Here is a 15256-nt window from a genome sequence, read left to right on the forward strand (position 1 = left end):
TAAACTGACATAAGACAGATTAATAGGACAACAGCATACATATTTATGTAAATTTTATGTGATATAGGAGCCCTCATAAGGGATGAAGACCCAAAGAAATGGCAAAAGCTACATGCTCTAATATTTGTTCATTTGTTTTATTTATCTTTATATTGGGTAGAACAGAGAGAAAATTGTGGACAGCTGAAACTATATGGAAAGGCTAAAGGAAGGTAAGTATTTTAACAGGGACTGGTTTTTACAGAATTCTATTAACTTTGATTCCCCATAAAAGAATGTTTCTTTTCTCCTGGTACAGGGAGGGCATCTTACACATGGGAATTTTAATCTCCCCCTTTCTTCCTGAGAAGGGGAGATTAGAATGCCCTTCTTGCATCTGCTATTTTTCAGGTGTCTTTAACACAAAATAATCCTTATGCCAAAGTGGTATATTTAGCCGTGGCTTATTCTGATATGTTAAAGGATTCCATAAAAATACTGAAGGCAAAACCATGTTCTCAACAAATCTCTCCCAAACTCTTAATGAAAAAGATATTAATTCTGACAAGTCAGAGTCAAAATTACATCATATAAGTAGAGATCTTATTGATTTACATCCATATCAGTAATTTTCATCTTTATATTAGAAGCCTATCACCATTTATAAGCTTTTATTATTTATTATTTATAGACAACCCTTTGAGGTACCACACAGATATAATTACTCAAAGAATTTCTCTCTCTCTCTCTCTCTCTCTCTCTCTCTCTCTCTCTCTCTCTCTCTCTCTCTCTCTCTCTCTCTCTCTCTCTCTCTCTCTCTCTCTCTCTCTCTCTCTCTCATTTCCCCTGTATTTCTTCTGCTTATACATCCATCTGGGCTTTCAGCATCTTTCTTTCTTCTGGTGAATATGCTCCTAGATGATAGCTGGCCTCAAGACATTCTCTAGCTAATCCATCCTCCATAATTCCACTAGAGTTAGCTTTCTAGAAGACAATATTTATAAAAATATGTTGTCATGATTCTTCTTTGACTATAAGACAAATCCTCAAATCCGTAACAAATAAGGCACACAAGAGTCTCTGTAACTAGACTCCAAACTCCCTGTTCTGCATTTCCTGCTTCTCCTTCTCCATCTATATATAGTTTTCTCCTCTGCAGCAAACTGCTTACTATTCCCCGTAAATTCCCAGGTCTTTCAGACTTGTAAAGTTTAACAGAAATGGTGCATTCCTCCTAGAAAGATTTGCCCATGAAAACTCTCGTTAGGTACTACATTCCCAGGTTATATATCAACTCCTCTGATACATGTATATATACAAAGGGGGTCAAAAACTGTGTACACATTTTAAGAAAGACAAAAATCTATTAAAATTGTAATAATATATACCGATAACAAAAGATGAATACAAGTCACGTTTGCCTTTTGCAATTACAAGAGGTGCTCAAAGTGGTTACCATCAGCATCCAGACACTTCTGATTATGATAAACTACTACTTGAGCAACATTAACCCAAGTGTCCACTTGTATACACATTTTGGCACACCCAGTATATCTCTATCTCTGTATCTCTGTCTCTATATCTATATCTATCTCTATATCTATATGGCTATATCTATAGATAGATGAAATTTTCTGGAGTTTCTCTCTGAGACCTCACATACAGTAAGTTGCCCCCATAAAAAGTCATATATTTGTTTTCAATTTTATAGATTTTTCATATAAATTGTATGCTTGAGATTTCTGTTAAAAGATGGGTTTGTGAGAGAGAAGTTAATTGTCCTATCCTGTATCTGCACTGACTCTTTGTTTCTGGTCTGGGCACACAGTATCTATTGTAAATAGAATAAAAAATACCTATATTCATATTTGCATTTATTTGTTCTAACAATGAGAAGAGGGATTTTATCTCTTCTTTCACATTGTGGATGCTTTCAGTCTTCAGTGACTTTACTAGCAGGGATTTGGTAAAAGAGTAAATTGAAAATGAGGCTTCCCAAAGAATTCAACTTTGGAATTTTTTAAAATCCTTAATAAGATTCTTAAGGTTGTTCAAAATGACCTTAGGCTTGTATAAAAATATTACCAGGTTTCACAACTGAATATCTTGTGTGGGGGCACTTCGTCTAGATCTTGGAAGAGAGATAAGTGGTTCTGGGAAATTTTCTTTTGTACATTACCTGGTGTTGCAAGGGAAGCCTGTGGGTGCCTAGGAATTATTATTATTTCAAGATAATGAATAGGAAAGGAAGCACTTTGGTAAGCAAGATTTGTAATCTTACCATGTTCTCATCCTAAGTCACAGTTAGAGCTTTCTGAGCAGTACAATGAAACGGCAACCTGACTGCAATACTAGTGAAAATGCATTCAAGCATGTTATAGGTGTCAATTTTCAAATTATAAAATACAGTTCAATCAACTTTCTCAATGGCTTATTTTATAAATGCTATAGTGATCATTACTCTGGTGCTTTTATAATGACTCTGGTGCTTTTCAGGTCCTTGCTGATCAATGTTTGGTCCATGGTCTGGCAGCTTTACCAGCATCACCTGAGAATTCATTAGAAATGGAGAGATTCAGGTCTCACTCGAGATCTACTGAATAAGATTTTAACAGGATCTTCAGTTAATTTAAATGCACATTCAAGTTTGAGAGGTACTGATGTAAGCCATCACCAAACATAATTTTCTGGATTCTATTAGTTGAAAACTAGCCAAGACCATGAGGCTTAAAATGTAAAACTAAAATATTAAATTATTCAATAATAAAACATTAAAAGAAAGAGTGTTTGCTGCCTAATTCTGGAGTATTTTTGACCACCAAATTATAATTACCTTGAGTCTCCTCTTATGACTCAAGTAATTGTATCTGTTGCTCTCTTTGGGTCCAATTCCTAATTTGAATTGTAATTATCTATGTACAAGCCTCCTTTGCTAAACAGTGCTTTGAAGTACTTGAATATAGGAACTTACTTCATAGGACCTGGAAAACCATAGGCTCTCAGAATTCAAATAATTCTCAGAATTTATAGTTACTCAATATCATAGATCCCTGATTTACTGGAAAGATACATATTAGTTTATTTGTTACCTTGAGATATTAATTTTAGATATTCTATATCATGTTTTAATATATTTCCATGTTATATATAGTACATTAAGTATTCAAAATACTTGCTAAATATATATCATTAATAACATTTACAGTTTTAGTAATTCTATTCCTGCATCTGTTCAAAAATATTTATTAATTATCTACTCTCTGTCAAGTTATATTCTTTGAACTTGGGAAACAGCAGTGAACAAGACAGCCAAAAACTTTCTTTTTTATGGAGCTTGCATTTTAGTGGGGGAACAGACAAGCAGATAAAAAATACTATATTTGTGCTGGAGGAAAATAAAAAAGCAAGGGTAATAGGGGATGCAGAGTAAGTGGGAAAAGGTGGAGGGTAAATGTTGCCCCATTGAGCTTTACATGGACTAGAATCTAGGAGTGAAGATAAATCTTAGATGCTTGAGAATTTTAAGGTGAATGATCTAAACTGGGATAAAGGACATAAAGTGATTAATCCTTGGACTTGATGGACTTGATGCAGTTAATGGTGGCTGACCTATAAGGATTGGATGGTTAGGAAAGATAGTAGAGTCTTGCCAAGATGGCATAGCGTTCTGGCACCCAGTTTTCACTCCTGACAATGCTGACAGGAAGGCCGAGAATGGATTGGCTTCTCTGGAGCACACATAGTTCTTGGGTCCTATTTTGAATCATATGGTTAAAAGCATTTACTTTTCTATATCTCATTTGAAGCTCAGTTAAGAACATGATCCAAGAATTATTGTTCTTAATTCATATTGAAGAAACCAAAGACAAGAGTTTAATTAGCTTACCTTTAGTTGGCAACTCACACTCACTAACACTGAGGCAATCTTCAGACCACAGTGTCTGCACTGAAATAAAATTTATGTCACCTACCCAAAACGTGGCCCCAAACCTACCACTGATTTATGTCAGTAAAACATAGACAGTGTAAGAAAGAGAGAAATCCTTTTTGCTGCTATAGTCCTGGAACCAAAATCTTTCCACGACTGGCCTCAATGTTTTGCAACTCTATTGGTTAGAAAACCATAATTATTTACTATTCCCACTCTCAGAAGTCTTCCTGGGTCCATGGAACCCAAATCCATTTTAATAAGCAGGAGTATAAGGCGAAAAGGCAATGATGAATGACAACAGAAATCCATTGTCTCTAGAGAAGTTTAAGTTATCTGGAGTGTCCAAAATGGTCACCCTATTTGTATTCACACCTTCACACTATAAACAAGTCATGGCTTCTTCACAGTGTTTACCTTCTGGCCATCAGGCCAAGTGAGATGCTAAGCAGAAGTGACAGGAAGGCTAACAGTGTCACAAAGGAGGCATCTCACCTCATTATTTCTAAATAGACCACTCATCCCTAAGAATATTAGCATCTCTACATGAAGTAGAAGAAATCTCTGCCTCCTCCTACCTCTGTTCACATATCAAACATTTAAAATAGCCTATAGTGAGGAAAGCCCAGAAAATTCTTAAAATTGAGCATATACTAGATGCAAATCTCGGCTTTTCAGATTCTCCAGGTAAAGTGTTCTGTTTCTACCCTCTTTAGCACTGCATCGGAAGGGTTATTCTCAACATTGTCTCGTATAATAGCTCTGATAACTCAGGAACAATGGATGCCTGCCTTATCTACAAGAAGTTTAAATCCGCAAATGTAAAAGGGAATGAGAATTGTCAGTACTGAATATTGCTGATTCTGTACTGATTATCTCACTCTCCATCTCCCAGTCCTCTAGAAATCATGCTCACTCAGTTGGAGCGCCATGTGATTACTAGTTCTCTGAAACTTTTCATATTATTCTATTACTGCCATGTAAGTGCCAGGTTAAATTTCAATGACAATTTAACTCCTCTATTTATTCCCAGTGATTCCATGTATAGTCTAATCTACCATAATCACTTGTATCCCACCTTTTATTTGATTGCAGGATACTTGGATCAGAAGAGGATAAAAATTATGATTTGTGTAAATTGCATTTTATTAGCTGTATAGTTATATCACTGAAAACAAATGAGATTTTTTAAAGAAATAGAAATGGACACAAGAAACAGTCACTTTGATTTCTGCCAGGGCTTTAGAACAAGATTACTTATCTGTCGTCTATCTGTCTATATCATCATCATCATTATCGTCTAGCTTTCTGATAGAATTGATAAAGAAAAGAACTAACATTACTGAGGAAATACTAAATGCCAAGCATTTTGCCTACAATAATATATGTATTCATTCAGTAATCCTATGCTGTGGGATTACCCCTGTAGTGGGATTACATAAAGGAAGTTGTTTCAGATTAGTTACCTGACAAACACCAGGACTGTTATTTCAATTCAGGACTTTCTATTTCAAATGTTTATGTCCTTTCCCTATGTGATGCTGCCTCAGGGCCAGGAATTTGAGAGAAATCTAAAGTTAGAAATATTTTTATTTCTGGAAAATATTTTTGTTTTTCACTTGACAGTCCCTCCAGGCAGAGGTTGTCACTTCTTGTCATTCTACCTTCAGACTTTTGGAAGATGAATGGGTCATAACAGAATAAGACAGAAGATTGCTGGCTATTGTCAAGATGGCATCTGAGCAAATGGTCCTCCACGTCATTCCCCTTGGTTTCTGAGGCCATGTTGTTTTCTGTGATTTTACAGAGTATAAGACAGTCTATACCGGGGGTGCCAAAAAAGTGGACACTTTGATCAACGTTGCTCAAGCAGTAGTTCACCATAATCAGAAGTGTCTGGACACTGATGGTAACCGCTTTGAGCACCTCTTGTAATTGCAGAAGTCAAACATGACTTGTATTCATCTTTTGTTATCGGTATCTATTGAGTATTACTATTTTAATACAGTTTTTTTTTTTTTCCTTTCTTGAAATGTGTATACATTTTTTTGGCACCTCCTGTGTTATTGTCTTTGCTCTATACTCTCACTTCTACATAATAGTACAATGGATATAAAGATTATTTTATTTTGCTTCAATTATTTCAGATAGAGTTCACTCTGGTGATTTATAAGTTGATGAGATCATAAACCTGAAATCAAAATGGTGCCTTTAGATCTTGAACTTTCTTTTATTTTCCACAACTTTATTGAGGTTTGATTGACAAAAATTGTATAAATTTAGGTTATACAACATGATTTTTTTAAGGTGTAGAGTGTGATGATTTAATATGTATATGTATGTATTGTGAAATGGTTACCATAATCAAGTTAATTAACACATCTGTCACTTCACATAACTACCGTTGTGTGTGTTGGTTGTGTGTGTGCGCACGTGCAGTGTGTGTGCGGTGAGAACACTTACCAATTACTCTCAGAAATTTCAAGCATACAATACAGCATTGTTACTTATAATCACCATGCTGTACGTTAAATCCCCAGAATTTATTAATTTTATAAATGAAAGTCTATACCCTTTAACCAGCGATGCCCATTCCCCCACCTCCCAGCCCCTGACAACTATTTTGTACATTTTTCTTAATAACCTCTAGTATCCTAGTCAATTCCATAACTTTTCTTTTCATAATTAAGAATTTGAAGATCCATGCTTCCTTACTCCAAAAGGGTAAAAGAATAAATGAAAATAAGTTGTGCTTATTTATTATTAGCATTGCCAATAAATTATTGCTAAAATTAGAATTTGAGAGATTTTCTTTCTTTTAGAATTAATCATTCAGACTCTAATTGCAGCATAATCTAGCCACAGAAACATATTATTAAAATGCTGATTAATATATCCACAAATTAAGCCATATTTTATAAGACTCAGAAAATGAAAGAGACATTTAAGATTACAATAATCCATGATTTACTTGAAAGGAAAGGAGACCCAGGCCACTTATGTGATTAACCCAACAGTGTGTAGACAGTTTATATAAGAGGTAACTTCTAGCCCACAGTTTCTGAATTCCTCTCCAACATCTCTCAAAATACTGATTTTCTTCTCTTTCCTCTCACTCCAATATCTTGCCTCACAGATATATCAAGAAAGAGCAAATTTTAATTTTGCTTTTATTTCCTATTATCAGAGTTCTAAAAATAAATTAAGATGACAAGGTGATTTACGGTTAATTTGCTCAATAAGGATATGTACCTTGATTTTCAATAAATTGGGAAGTCATCCTGCAGTTAGACACCAGCAAGCAATCAACCACACACCTTTCCTGCTATAACTCAGGGCCACAGTTCCTGGCACACAGATCAGAGTAGTGGTGATCCATTGTGGCAGGCAGTAGAGAAGAGGGCCTCAGCAGGAAGAGTGACAAAATCAGGAAGGGTTGGGCAAGACTTAAGGTGTTTTCATCAAGACCAGTGAACTGATGGTCACTCATTCTCCTGATCTTTGCCAGCTGACTCAGATAGTCACCACCTAGCTGGAAGAAGTTGAACTTCAAATTCTTTAATCCAACCTTGACCCAAAGCCTGATTTGTCAAGTACTGAAGCATTGTCTGATGTAAACTTTGTATGAGAAGATTTTTGACTCTATTAGATTATTTTCTACAAATTTATTGCCTTAGCTAATATATATATATATATATATATATATATATATATATATATATATATATAATTATGTAATATAATATATAAGCTATTATTATTTAGCTTTAATATTGGCAAATATTTTAACTAATATTAAAAGCAAAACTTGGCACCATAGGAGGAAAAAAATGTCATTGTGTTTTAGAATCACTGCATTTGGTATATTTTGCCAAGATTTCAGAAACATATATGTGTACATTATGATGCCAAGTTTTGCCTGGCTATTTTTATCATACAATACTGACATATCAAGTTTTAAAGGGTAGTACAATTTTAAAAACATAATAATTTTCCAGTCATCAAAACTACTATTATTTTTTATTTCCCCTTTCAATATAAATATATTGTTAAAAAATGAATACATGTTCAATGCAGGAAATAAACATAAAAATGCACAAAAGGAAGAATTCATCTAGACATACAACTCACTCACCCATAATAATTTTGAAAATATGTGTATATGCGTGTGTGTGTGTGTCCATTTAAAAATAATGGAAGTGTTATGTACAAAAAACTGCTTTTATTTAGGACTTTATAGTGATTATCTTCCGATGTCTAAAACTATTCTCTTATGGCATTTTAAAGAGTATTTTATAGAGTGTTCTATTAAAGTGTAATAATTTATTTTAATAATTCCCTGTTGTTGAACATTTAGATAGTTTCTGACTTTCACTGTCATCAATAATGCTTGTTGAATATTACATTTTATACAGCTAGAAATAAATTACTATGAACAAGTGGTAGGTCAAAATTACTTACTTTTATCTTCAACAATTTTATACCAACTTATGCTTCAACTACTCAAGAGCTTTTGTTTATTTGTTCATTTAATAATGTTTAATGGATGCCAGCTCTGTACCAGGTACATGCTGAGCATTAGGGCAAATGGATGAGAAAAACAGACACAGTGTCAGTGCTACAGATAGAAACAGAGTCACAGAAGAGAAGGGTGATTAATAATTATACTCTAATATTTACTCTGAAAACAGAATATGACTGTATAAGAACATTTAGCAGAGAAACTTTATCTAGTTAAGGGACAATATATGTTTCCCTGAAGAACTGGCAATCAACCCAGCATCTGTCTGAAGGATGGATTAATTAGTTTAAGTGAGAAAAGGTTACAGAAGAAAGAATTCTAGGGATAGGGAGCAAGGCTTATGACAATTTACATCAGAAAAACTGGCAATATTGATAATTATAAAGTTAACATTTTCCCACCACTCAGAATTGGAAATTTGAGGAGAAAATTAAATGAGTTATAATGAAAAAAGGAGCCTTTTCTTTGTATTCTGTGTACATATTTAACCTACTATAATGCACACAATTTTGTTGTCTGTTTCTTAGATTACTGGTGCAATTATTCATTTATAAATTATCTTGGAATGTTCTATGCCCATAATGTTATCAACATAGCTTTGAAAAATAATTTTTATATTAATATGTGTTACTGATGTAAACATATTTACTTTTTGTTATACCTTATAAGAAATTTGTCTCTAAAATTATGCTGTTTTCCATATACAGAAGTTGTATTTCATGTAATCAAATCTATCATACTTTTCCTTTATGCTTTATGACTCAGGTTTTATATTTAGCCTTACACAAATAATCTTAGCCTTTCTTGAATTTACTACTAGAAGTATTTTTGTGTGACCTGTGAAAAAGAATTTATACTTCTCAGAAAAAGATTTAATCTTTCATTATATACTCATATACGTAGGCATTATTAACTACATGGCCTTATATTTTATACAGTTAACTTTTTTTAATCCATCTATATTATCAAGGAAGTTATAACCATACATGGAGAAAGGGGCTTTAAAGCTAGCACTGCTCTGTAAATGCACAGACATAGCCTAGGGTTGCTCTTCACAGCATGTGATGTACACGCTTCCATGTAGCCATCCTCACTCAGTCTTGGTAGAGGATTTGCATGAACCATCTGTTGTGTTATAATGGAAAGAAACTAAGCTCCCTGCCAATAATCTCAGGGACTGTCTCAAGTCTACCATCCACATAATGAAATGTTGGTGTGAGTTTGACATATGAGCTTCTAATTAAAGAAAAATTAAAATCATGCCTCACCTGTTGCAAGGATTATATTAATTAATTCAACAGGCATTCGATGATTATTTTCGTATTTACTACGTTTCATGAGAGTGTGCATACTTTTAAGACAAAATCATATACTCAAAAACATTGTAAAGACTTTAAAATAATAATTTTCATCAAAGTGATGAGAGCTATAAGTGAGATGTACTCTGGAAGCTGAGGGAGCACAGATGAGGGGACCTTGTCAGATAGTGAGAAACCTTTACAGAAGAACTGCAGACCCTTGAAGAGTAATGGGAAAGGGTTTTTTTTTAGCCAATGTCCTTTTGTAAGAGATAAGATACTGTTTTAGAATTGCAAACACGTAAATCCCTATAGGTAGAGAAGGGGTGCGCAGCGAGTGAAGAGGCTGGAGAGTTTTGGAGGTCTTTACATGACAAGTGATGTAGTTTGGACTCCAAATACTACAGTCATTGAAGATTTTTTGCTGCCAAATCACATAATCAGAAGGATAGAGACAAAGTTATTTTCAAAAGTAAAATGCAGCACACATTTTAAGATACTAATGCCTTAGTCACCAAATTTAGAAATGTTGAAGAACGTCCAGGAAATTGAAAGCCTGACTTTAGAATAAGAAAATCCACAATATAAATAGCAATGTCTTAATAATTAGATTTAAACAGAAGGCTGGCTTCTAAAATTACCTTGCAAATTCTAAAGTACTCACCAAAACTAACTAAGAATATTCAGGAAGGCTCTAAAAAAATAAATCACAATAATTAAAACAGTATAATATAGATGCATGAATACATATATAAACCAAAGGAACAGAAGAGAAAGACTGGAAATAATCTGAATGCATATGGAGAATTTTGTATATACAATGGGCAATATCTCAAATGTGTCAAATTAATATGGACTTGTGAATAAATGATTTGTGGTCAACTGGGTTAGAGAATTTAGATCCATATCGCAAGACGTATACAAACTTCAAATTAATAAGAGTTTTAAGTGTAAAACATAAAATCATGCATCTGCCTAAAAAAGATGAGTGAATCATTTTATAACCTGGTAGTAGGGAAGGATTTTCTAATTATGGCCTGAAACTCTAAAATTATAAACTGACAGAATCAACCATAAAATATTTTTAAAAAGAGAGAGAATAAAAAACTTTGAAAATGTTTTGTACCACAAAAAAAAAGATTATTATTCCTATGCATGGAGATCCCCAAAACTTCAATAAGAAAAAGACCAGTAGCTCATTAAATAAAAGAACAAAATATATGCCTAGTTCACAGCAAAAGAAATACAAATGGTCTTTCAACAGATGAAAAGATGCTTAACTTCATTCCAAATAAGAAAAATGCAAAAATTAAAAAGATGACCACAAAGTCTGTTGATTGGACAATAGAGAAAAGTTGCTCTCATAAACTGCTGTTTAAAATATGAGGGTGAAACAATTCCTATGCAGGAAAATTTGGGAACGTCTCTTGAGATTACAAATGCCCCATCCTTGGATCCTGCAATCCCACTTTGGAGAATCTATCCTGTAGATACACCTGAAGATGTGCAAAATAACAATATATAAGGTTAATCATGTGGCATTTTTGTTCATTGCAGCATCAGAGTTTTAAAGCAAATTAAAATTTAGGGTACGACTCACATCAAAATATTATGCAGCATTTTTAAAACTGAGGAAACTCTGTCCTGATATTAAATGATCTCTAGAATACTTGTAAATCCTTAAGTAAAAAAAAAAAAAAAAAGTTTTAGGATAGTATATTACAAAAGGAAGAAAATATATATTACATTTATGATAATTTGCATAAAGAAAAACTGGGAAATGGACAAGAAACTACAAATGGTTGCACAGAGAATAGGTGTGATAGAATAAGACAAAGATTAGAACAAAACTTCTTGTATACTTTTTATATTGCTTTGATTTTTACATCAAGTATACATTCAAAATATAAACCATCTAAAATAATAAAATATGGGCTAAGTAAAAATACTATTTCATGTACATAATGTTTACAGAATCTATAGATAACTGAAATAAATTAATGGTATGTAAAACTGAAAACAGATCCATAACTTATTTTTTAAAACTCTTTACCTTTGTAAGTATTTTATGATGAAAGAACTTCAGACATTCACTATGATCATAAAATAATAAACATAGATGCTTTCTGTACCATCTTAGCCACCTGTCCCTTGGGTACAGTTGGATGGTAAAACATAACAAATATCATAACAAATACAAAAGAATGCTTTTGGGGCTGCATGGAATAGAAATTGAAAATACCTGTTTATCGTGTGTATGTCACTAATTTGAGGTTACAGGAAATTTAACCCATTTGTATATTATTAACATAGTAGAGATGGAAAGTATCAGTAGCTGGTGTGGCTTGTTAAAAATGCTGTTTAATTTTTATTGCTGCTCTAGGAAGTTTATTTTGGTTTATTTTTATACACTTGATGAGAATTGTAAAGCTCCAGATAGAAACCCAACCAACGCTAAAATCAATAGCATCATCAGTCACTTGCTACTTTTCAGGCCCAGTGTGTTCTGCGGTAGCATTCAAAGTCGTGCCTGTGAGAAATGGGGCTTTAACCTTAGAAGTTAGAGCAATTGAATGCTAAAATGGATTTGACTACTTTAGCAGAAGTCTTTCAGAAGCCTTCAAGGTTCTTCTTGTAACAAAACTCTTTACTCCTTACAAAACTTCAACTCTGAATTGAATGTAAATGAACAACTTGGATAGAAACTATTAGGAACATGTACAATCAAAAGGGCCAACCCATGAATCACAGACAACCACAAAGCAACAGACAGGAAAACAACCATGTCCATGGCCTTTACTGATTGAGGGGTGATGGATAATTAAGAGAAAGAAACCCATTCTGCCTAATATTGCTTCAGCTTTTTTGGTATAGAAAGGAATGACAGGAATGACAGCTCAAGACAAGAAACAGAAGAAATTACATTTTTCTAATTAGCAAAAGATGACCAGAGAAAGGAGGAGGAGGTGGGGACAATAATTATTTAGTACATAATCAAATGATTCATAGAGCTTTCCAGAACAAATAGAACTAATTGTAGAAGGGGATCAAAGTTATAATCCAATAGCCTCATTTCCGTTTCATTTGGCCTTCACATTTTTGTTCTTTCTACATACATTTTGAAAAAAAAAAAAAAAAATAGAGTAGTGATAATAAAGATCTTGGCAAAGAAAATCAGTAATTCAGAGATTGATTTACTACCAGGTAATGGGCCAGCTGAGAGATTCTATAAAACAGCAGCAAGGTGTGATCTTATACAGTGGTAAGGGGTTCTGATCATCAATTAGATTTGTCAGTATCAATTCCTTAGACCTAGGTTTTATTATTGTTGTTGATTTTCTTGTTTATTTCCAGTAAAGAATGACACAGATTTTTTTTTTTTGAAAAAACAAATTAATTTCAAATAATTACTTCTAACATTTTATTTTAAGTGTTATTAGTCAGCTAAAAGAAATTTTTGGCATCTAGTCATTATGTGAGGATTTAAAATAAAATGAATCATACTCTAAAGTGACAGATGGAACTTCAGTCATGTACGGTGAAAGAAGGCTGGGGATTCTTGGTACACTGAATTTTAATTTAGTGGTTATAAAAAATAAGTATTTCAAAAGTTGGGTTGAAAAGTACTCATTTCTTTTTATGAAGATGAATGATTAGAAAACTACATATCTTAGGTAAATTTTGAAAGTTTAAGGCATTTCTCATTCATATTGCATAGAGGGAGAATAAATTAAACCCAGTGCAGTGTAACTTTATATAAAACATTCTCTTATAAATAACAATATGCCCCCCACAGTTGTCTTTCTGTCACTGAACTCTGATTCTTGAGCTCATGTCATGTATTAGTTAGTTTTTCTAGATTTGTTTATGTTTATTGTCTCTTCTCCCTGTAGACTGAGAGCTGCATGATGGCAAGGATCACCGGTGTTTTCTTTACAATTGAGGAATCGAATCGACATAAAGTAAGTGCTCAGCAAATGTTTGCTGAATTGAATGTCTCAATCACGCGATACATCAATCAAACATAAAATCTTTATCTCCTATTTGGAACCAAGGTGTGAGATCACAAAGTTAATGATTTGGTGACAAGCTTCCCAAGAAGTTTCAGTCACTATTTTTTTTTTTTCTGTGTTGCTTGACAATTTTCTGCACATTTTCTGCACTTATGGAGTTTCAGGGTAATGCATGTATTTGCCTTGCACATATAAGAGGACATGGTGCATCAAAGCTAATGAGTGCTTTTAAGATCTTCAGTATTTTTCCAAGCTTTTTATTTCCCTAATTCTGAGATTATTATAAGACAGTTAACCTCTGTCCAAAATATACGGTGATTCTCCTAAGAAAGATTATCCCCCCATATATATATATATTAATGCTGAACATATCACTTGCCTAGGAGAAACAACAATTAGGTATTTTTTTACTGAGGAAAGGTACTCCCCTTTTGTGTCTGATTGCAGTTCACATATATATAACTACTATTTTAAAGCTCTATGTAAATACCTTTATAAAAACTATTTGTTGCCACAATTCTATTGACTTAGGCATTACTTGCAAAGTTCCACAAATGAATAAATAAAGGCTCTGAGAGGTTAAATACCTTGCCTGAATTTTTCAGCTGGAGCTAACATTCAAAATCAGCTCACCAAACTGTGAACAAAGCTTATGCTCTTAACCACTGCATTCCTGCCATTTATAGTTCAGACAAGTATCTCATTTTTGTCTGAAATAGGCAAAGGTATTGGGCTCAGAGTTATATTGTAACCCAGGGTTTTAACAGGTAACAGTGATGAACTAACCTCGTTTTATGAGAAATGTAGAGAGAAATGGCCATAGATGGGTATTTGGCTGGAAAAAAGTTGAAAGGGAAGCAAACACTCTTTCCTACCTTTCAGTCCTTCCCCATTATGTTTCTGACCTTAATGAAATTTCTATTTAGAAAAGAGTAATGTTGATTCAAATTGAGCAGAACTACATCAGCCTTGGCATCCTTTGACCAGTAATATGACACTGTGGACATGGGGAGGTAATAGCCTCATGAAACCTAATTACAATGAAATTCACAGACACATGCTCTGCCAAGGACCTTGGCCTTTCTTTCAATTATTTCCTAGGATACTTAATGTTGGCTACCTGCTACCTGGGTGAGAGGGTGTTTTAGACAGTTAATATTGCTGAATTCACCCTACATGTAGGAGACTCCATTTGTGTCATGTGACTCTCTCTGCTAGTGTGTTTCATGTAGAATTCATATAATCTTCTGTTACGGAGAACCCACTGAGTACAAAGAATCGAGTTACCCAGCCCGAAGATACAAAGACAAATAGGTTATTCTTCAATTATTTTTAACTGTTGTTTAGTATCAAACATAATTCATTTCAGGGTAATAGTTTGAACACTACAGAGGAATCCACTTCTCCCCTTCCAAAAAAAAAAATCCCTCTATCTTACCACACTTGCCTCAGGGTTATTCTCTGAACTACAGTTAAAAATTTCTTCTTAATTTTCTGCCCCCAAAATTACTTTTCA

At 33.6% G+C, this 15256-nt stretch overlaps 1 long non-coding RNA gene across 1 annotated transcript in view; it reads left to right on the forward strand.

Annotated features, from left to right (window-relative positions):
• The window catches only part of LOC141571827 (uncharacterized), a 242893-nt gene that overhangs the window by 137785 nt on the left and 89852 nt on the right, over positions 1-15256 (forward strand). The window contains exon 3 of the long non-coding RNA XR_012496884.1: positions 13621-13689. This is a non-coding gene — a long non-coding RNA (uncharacterized LOC141571827). The remainder of the gene's footprint in view (positions 1-13620; positions 13690-15256) is intronic.

Source organism: Rhinolophus sinicus, linkage group LG05 (assembly GCF_036562045.2).
Source record: "Rhinolophus sinicus isolate RSC01 linkage group LG05, ASM3656204v1, whole genome shotgun sequence".
In the NCBI taxonomy this organism is placed as follows: domain Eukaryota; kingdom Metazoa; phylum Chordata; class Mammalia; order Chiroptera; family Rhinolophidae; genus Rhinolophus; species Rhinolophus sinicus.